Source organism: Pseudorasbora parva, chromosome 9 (assembly GCF_024679245.1).
Source record: "Pseudorasbora parva isolate DD20220531a chromosome 9, ASM2467924v1, whole genome shotgun sequence".
Classification (NCBI taxonomy): domain Eukaryota; kingdom Metazoa; phylum Chordata; class Actinopteri; order Cypriniformes; family Gobionidae; genus Pseudorasbora; species Pseudorasbora parva.
The window spans coordinates 24,583,567-24,590,898 of NC_090180.1; positions in this window are offsets into that span (position 1 = coordinate 24,583,567).

A 7,332-nucleotide genomic window follows, 5' to 3' on the forward strand; every position below is an offset into this window, starting at 1 on the left:
TTCATTAGAATAGCTAATCAGCTTTTACGTTATTGGGTAAAAGACGGGCTGCCACATTCTGCACCAACTGAAGGTGCCTGAGGGATATTGTGATACACCAGCATAAAGCGCATTACAATAGTCTAATCTTGAACTAATAAAAGCATTCTCAAGGTCAGAACGGTTTAAAAATGATTTGACCTTAGCTAAAAGACATAGCTGAAAACCACACTATCAATCTGTTTATCAAATTTCAGGTTGTCGGTCTCCTTTAAAAGTGCAGACTCAGTTCTGTGTCGCGAATGGAATCCTGACTGAAATTTCTCAAACAGAGAGTTATTTTCCAAAATGGAATGTAATTGTAAAAACAACCTTTTCTAATATGTTTGAAAGAAAAGGAAGGTGGGAAGCTGGTCTGAAATTGGACAAAACTTTGTAATTTTCATCTGTTGCACTACTTCATCAAGGACTGTCTGATAATGAGACCGGTTCAAACTGTTCAAAAACTGCGGAATGTGCTGCAGCTAGACATGTCACGATTATTAAAAAATCGTTCGATCGCAATCAATTGGTCTAATTGCCATCATTACAGATGCTCTTTATTATTGCCCACCATTAGAAGACACACTTGGGGCCCTGTACAGTCCCTGACAAAAGTCTTGTCGCTTGTGTACAAATTGACCTAAAGTGCCGCTGAAATATATTTCTAATTTTTTATATATTAAATAAATATATTTCTAACTTCTGATTTTTTTTACAAGAAATGGCTCATTTTAATCCCACCAGCTTTTGTGATAATGTTTCAGTGAAAAACTAAACATTCAAAAAGTATTCTAATATTCACAGCTTGGTAAAGCCCATTGAGTCAATTTTTGCAAAGACATAAGTGTTGTCACCTTGTCATATGAGCTTCACCTGTGACTAATAATGGATCAATTAGGTCTCAAGTGTGTATAAAAAGAACCCCAGTACACTAGACCTTCACATCAACTCCAACTAGACCTCTGCAAACATGCCTAAGATTCACCCTGAGACTAAAGTTTTGATTATCAAGAGGCTGAAGACCAGATCCACTGCTGATGTGGCAGACACCTTCAATGTGTCTCAGCGTCAAGTATAGAGGATAAAAAAAGATTTGAAGAGACTGGAGACGTTTTTGACAAGCCCAGGTCAGGCAGACCCCGCAAGACAACTGCTCAAGAGGACCGTTTGTTGGCTCGAAAATCCAAGGCCAGCCCATTTTCCACTGCAGCAGAGCTCCACGAGACCTGGTCACCTGAAGTCCCTGTGTCAACCAGAACAGTTTGTCGGATTCTGTCTCGAAATGGCCTCCATGGTCGAATCAGTGCCCAGAAGCCAGCACTAAACAAAAGACAATTGAAAAACCGTGTGGCATTTGCCAAGGCCCACAGCCTGCTAAAAGGATGGACGCTGGAAAAGTGGCAGAAGGTGGATTTTTCAGATGAATCTTCTGTTGAATTACACCACAGTCACCGCAAATATTGCAGGAGACCTACTGGAGCCAGAATGGATCCGAGATTCACCTAGAAAACAGTGAAGTTTGGTGGCGGAAAAATCATGGTCTGGGGTTACATCCAGTATGGGGGTGTGCGAGAGATCTGCAGGGTGGAAGGCAACATCAATAGTCTAAAATACCAAGAAATCTTAGCTACCTCTTATTCCCAACCATAAAAGAGGCCAAATTCTGCAGCAGGACGGTGCTCCATTGCATACTTCCATCTCCACATCAAAGTTCCTCAGGCGAAGAAGATCAAGATGCTCCAGGATTGGCCAGCCCAGTCACCAGACATGAACATCATTGAGCATATGTGGGGTAGGATGAAAGAGGACGCATGGAAGACGAAACCAAAGAATATTTATGAACTCTGGGAGGCATGCAAGACTGCTTTCTTAGCTATTCCTGATGACTTCATCAATAAATTGTATGAATCCTTGCCAAACCGCATGGATGCAGTCCTTCAAGTTAATGGAAGTCATACAAGATATTAAATTTGGAGCTCACAGCACCACAACTTAATTTGCTGACATATTTTTGTATTTGCAGTAAATTTGTAACATTTCTGTATAGGCGACAAAACTTTTGTCTTGCCAAAATTTGACCTTTCTGTTTTGATTAAATGATAAATATTTTTTCTGTGAAAATTTATTTCAGTACATTAAACATCATTTGGGAGGGTTTTAGCTTTTCATATGAGCTATTTCTAACACCAATTAATTAATTAAAAGTCAGGTTAATATCAGGTATTTCTAGAAAATAGATAAGCGACAAGACTTTTGTCAGGGAGTGTAGTTAGTAGCGGGAAGTTTGGATCATTTTTGAATCTCGTTCAGCAAAATGAAAAGAAAATCGAGTCATCATTTCAGCATAACAGGAAGAACGAAAGACTCGAGGTCGAGAGATTAACTAATCTTTTCTGTTTCATGTACAGAACCTATGAGATTTTGCACGCACGTGGGGCCAACAAAATTAACAAATCACTCTCTGAGACAACTCGGTAGTCCCAAGTCATATTTAAGAATAATTTGTTAATGATAGACGTACCTGCAGCACTCTACTTCTACCGGTCTCCCGCTGAATTCATTACGCTGAGCATTACGTTCAGATGATATTGCCCTGTTGATTTCTCCATCCTTTTGAGTTAGAGCTAGGGATGGGTACCAAAACCCGGCATTAAATTAGTTTAATTTAATTTTGCTAGTCGCAAACCAGAAGAGAGAGAGACAGTGATCTCTCACGCGTATGGGTAGACCGAGTACAGTTGGTACAGGGGTACATTTGAGACACCTCAAATAACTTGCATGCTCAACAAGTCTGGTCTGTGATATTTGCTTCGCACATGCATATTAGCGTCCTCGTGGAAAATTTGAAGTCTGTGCGCTTCTGCAGTCCGAAGATATCGGAGAAAGTTTTTTTTCTAAGGTCAATTTTCATTTCACCACAGCTCTTCTACATTGAATAGTTTCTCATCCTTACATGACTTTTAAAGTTAACTTACATTTTCTTAAACCTTAATCTGTGCTCTGAAAACTGGCATATTGCATGACTGTGTGTCATGTAAGGCAGTCGTAAAATATGGAGAAATGTCCAAGGTGGTCAGCGGGGTACAGTTGAGACGCAGTGTATCAATTGTACCCCGCATTAGAATCCTATTGCAGCACATGCAATTTAGTTGCACGATGAAATGATTTTCTTATAGTATTTTTGTCTTATTTCAAGTCCAAACATAAAAAAACATTAAATAAATAAAAAATAAAGTAAGAAGTATTTACTAGACTAGTAAAAATCAGTCTTGTTTTGGGATTTAATTATTTTTTTCCTATAGTTTTTGCTTAAAATAAACAAAATAATCTGCCAATGGCAAATGGCAATTTATTATTGATAAATAATAAAATAAAATGCTGAATGGAAATAAAAAAAAATTTTAATTCTCATTTTAAAGGTATTTTACAAATTCATTGAATGGGTTGGGCAGTTTTACAGCATTACGGATGGGTGTCTCAACTGTACTCGGGTACTGTTCCAACTGTACCCAACATGGGTACAGTTGGAACGAAAAAGCTTATTGTGTTTATAAGCTAATTGTGGCAAATATGACCTACTTATGGATGTTAAGAATTATTAATATTTTAGTAGACAAGTAAAGGAAATGTCAAATGAAAAAAACACTTAGTTTCAGACCTCAGTTTTGGTGTGGTAAATGAAAAAGCAAAAAGTGTACCAACTGTACTCGGTCTACCAGCGACCACAACAGTCCCTGCTTAATGTGACGACGATGGCCAACAAAAGCTTAGTCTGGTTACACTTCAGGCCTGTGATAATTGTATTTTCGATTTTGGTTGCCAGGAATTATAAATAGATATGAGGTAAAACTATTAAAAATGCCGCTTTCTGTCTTGCGCAACTTCCTTCCCTTCACAGCTGCCAGCATTGGTTCCCCTAAACCCCAAACTTAATGTCAGAATCAGCACAATCTGTGATTATTGTAAAATGCAGTCTCTACTGATGCTAAATTGTGGAACGTGTTTGTTAATAAATAGATAGAGCTATTAAAAGCACAATAAATCCGCGCAAGTGTTTCCAGCTTCAAGGCAGTTTATGCACGTGCGCTTGAAACCGACCGCAATTGCGACCGAGTTAACTCGCACATTATAGTAGGCTACTTTAGGCTTTGTGTGCGCGCCTAAACCATCAAATACACACAACAAATAGCCTATGTCAAAATGTTCGCTTAGAAAGTATTCACTTAACCTGTTAAGCTGACTCCGAAATTTTGAAAAAATCCTAAGAAATTCATACTCAGACTAAAACAAATACAGTTTGTGAATCCTTTGCACTAAAAGCATAATTATGGTCTCATTTGAACAAGGGGGTAATCTAGCGCTCGGAAAGCGTTCCACCCCTAGGGGCTGCCATTGCTAACCAAGCCATCACCTGCTGTTAGCATCCCATTGACTCCCATTCATTTCTGAGTCACTTTGACAGTGAATAACTTTACATCTGAGACGTTTAAAGACTCCATTTGTCCATTGTTTATTTCTAAAGAAACACGACAATGCATAAAAGGCTCCGTTACCTTGTATCTTACACTATCGCCCCGTAGAAGCTGTTTTTGTAAAAATAGGCTAACTATTGCGTCATAACCAACGCGACTCTGTCGCACAGTTGAGAAATTACCGTATAGACCTGAGGAGACGCTCGCAGGCAATCTTTTACTGTCTATGAGGCAGTCGGGGGGACGTGGAGACATAAAGTCTGATAAAGTCAAGAGGGAAGAATGAGGAGAAGCCCATAGTGAGCCAAAAGCAACGGGAGAAAATATTTAAACAACGTGATTCAGATTTTACTTCCCACAACTACTAGAAGACTTACAGCTGTCAGACAGGAGGCTCACGTCACATCTACGTCATCAAGCTCAGTCTGAGCCTGCGCAGTTCGCTCAGCCATCAGGAAGTGAGTGCTCCTATACTGACATCACTTAACGCCGTAGAAGGCAATGGGATCACTCCGTCCATTTATTTTACTGTCTATGCATTTGAAAGCAGACACCTGGCAGTTTACTGTAAAGTCAAAATGATAATATTTTTCATAATCAAAAAAAGCTATAATAAGCTTCAAAGTTTTGTAAAGTTATTAGAAATTTATTTGTATGAAATATCTTTATGAAAATAAAATTGAAGTGGGCCTTGGAGAAATCTAGAAATGCACTACAGCTAAAGCCACAAGTCTGACCATGTTATATTTCAGATCTGAAGATGATCAGTCTAAAACTCTGAATTTTATTAAACGTTTTACAAGATCGTTTCATGTGATTTTATTTTGAGATATCTCTAAAATATCAACTGATGTTTATTGCCATGTCTTCTCAGCTTTCATTCACTATTTTGCCTCTATTGTTTAGAGGTGCAAACTGCCCCATTTAGTTTGTCTCCCCGGAACACATTCACACTTCTGCGGACTGGTTATGGCTCTAATTATTATTCTTTTGTCTGCATTATAATTACTAACGATTCTCTATTCAAACTGTTCTATTCAAACCTCATTTCTAAATCAAACCTCTCACTTTACCCTCACTGAGACTCTATCGAATGCATTTCGTCCAAATAAGCATTTCAGTAGTTTTACATTTAGAAAATGTTCATAAAAATTAAGTATTTACTCAGTGGCAGGTGCATCTCTAGGGCACGCTAGCATGTTAGCTTAGCATACCAGCAAAACAACAATTTATACGATTAAAATCATGTTTTATTTAAAACTTGCTTCATATCACTTTATAATTTATAATTCAAGTGTTTTATATAACAATATGTGATCTCATGTAGCTTGGGGTCAAAAAATCTGACAGAAAATATACAATGCTAAAAGCTATGTGGAATAGCATTGCATTATAAATATCATCTATTATGAAACCACCCAACATGGCATAAAGAACACAGACCAACCATATATTGTCGCGATTGTGTGTTTATTGTCTTAAAACGTGTCTATCTGCATTAAATAGCGATCTGGCGATCTCTGGAAGCAGTTTTGGTCATGTCAGATACTTCCTGAATGTCACATGGTGTATCTGTTCTTCGTGAGCTAAATATGGGGTGAATTTTCAGTAGTACAGGTTTCCAGCGCCCTCCGGCTGCCAGAATGAATTGAAAACACAGCATATCACAGTCTACTGCTCTCATAATGATACATCTGCGGATTTTGGATAAAGATTGAATAAATAATACTTCTCAGTATAGAAATTTGACTCAAACATGTGAGAATCTGTCAATATTTCTCCACATCTGCACACTTTTGACGTAAAAGCCCTGAGGGAAGTTGTTTTGTCGAGTGTCTTCATGACGACCACAGAGGAGTTCCCTTTCGGGGAACTCGAGCTGCGTCGAAACGCTGTGAGAACGCCTCTGCGTTAATGCGTCGTGAAGCGCCTGTAGAACCATTCCATCGGAAAAAAGATCGATCGTCGGCGTGATGACGTCATCGACCGGAAGCTATAAAGCGTCCGTGAAAACAAACAGGAACTAGCTTCTGAGCCTTCAGCAAGCGATCTGTGTGAACCTGTCTGTCTATTTGGTGTTTTTGTCTGTCTATATCCAGAGATTTTCCACCCTTTTTGTTAAATATCACTAGTTTAACAAAAATAAAGAGAAAATAAGATAGATAGAGATGGCGAGTGAGAGCTGTAATTTCAGGAAGTGTGTTCCTCCCTGCCCACGCTACATCACGGGCGGGGACACACACCTTCTCTGTGTTGCATGCTTGGGAGCGCAGCATGCCCAGGCAGCCCTCGAGGGGGCTGCTTGCGAGCATTGTGAGCGATTACCACTGAGAACGCTGCGCTCCCGCCGGGCACTCTTCGAGGAGGGTGCCTCGGCTCGTGTTCCCCGCGGCTCTGGTCCCGCTGCCGCCGAGGCGGAGCGGAGGCTGCAGTCGTGGGGATCACAATTGGATGTTGCAGAGGGGTTAGAGACGGGCGCTGCCTTATCTCTGCCCTCACCTGCTCCATCCAGCGGCTCTTCTCGGGGCATGGAAGCACGCATGGCGGTTTCTTCCCCCCCGAGAGAGTCGCCGGTGCTTCATCTGTCCAGCTCTGAGGAGGTGGACGTTGAAAGCATCGAGACTGAAGACTCGCCACTTCAGTCCCCTGCTAGGGAGGAGCTAGTTGAGGTTCTGACGCGAGCAGTGGCCAGATTAAATATCGACTGGCCCACTGAGAGAACTGAGGCAGGAAGAAAGCGTCACAGCAAATTAGACGAACGATTCCTGCCGTCTCGCGCTTCAGAGCCTCAGCGGCGGGGCCTGCCGTTCTTCCATGACTTGCACACCGAGGTGGCAAG